This window comes from Sceloporus undulatus, chromosome 1 (genome assembly GCF_019175285.1).
Source record: "Sceloporus undulatus isolate JIND9_A2432 ecotype Alabama chromosome 1, SceUnd_v1.1, whole genome shotgun sequence".
NCBI classification, from domain to species: Eukaryota; Metazoa; Chordata; class Lepidosauria; order Squamata; family Phrynosomatidae; genus Sceloporus; species Sceloporus undulatus.
In genome coordinates, this window is record NC_056522.1 from 6,879,164 (window position 1) to 6,879,785 (window position 622).

Below are 622 nucleotides of genomic sequence, written 5' to 3' on the forward strand. Positions count from 1 at the left end.
TAATAATAATAATAATAATAATAATAATAATAATAATAATAAATCCCGCCTCTCCTTTCCAGGATCTGGGCGGGTAACAACAGTCAAATAAAACAGATATACAGAAGACAATACTAAAATTTCCCTAATTCCCTTAACCCTCCCTCCTTCTGCTAAAATGACACATAAACATCAAGACACAAACACAATACAATATCTCCAGTACAGTGTACTTAGTTACAAATTTTGTAACTAAGGATTGGCACAGGTCGAATTATTCCAAGAGACCATCAGGAGAGGCGGTGAAAGAGTGAATGGATCAATTTGGTTAATTTAGCTGGAGGTTAGTCTGGAAAGGCTCGCTGGAAGAGATTTTTCCTTCAGTCCAAATGTCTGGCATTGCAACATCAGAAAACTTCTGTTGAGCATTTAGAAATACAGTTTAGGCATTCAAAAGAAAGGGAGTGACCAAAGCAATGCAAACACAGCAAACAGAAGAGTTCTAGGCCTGAATGATTTTCATTGGGTGCATCCACACTGTAGAAATAATGCAGTTCGACACCACTTTAACTGCCATGGTTCCGTCCTATAGAACCCTGGAGTTTGTAGTGTTGCGAGGCACCAGCACTCTTTGGCAGAGTAG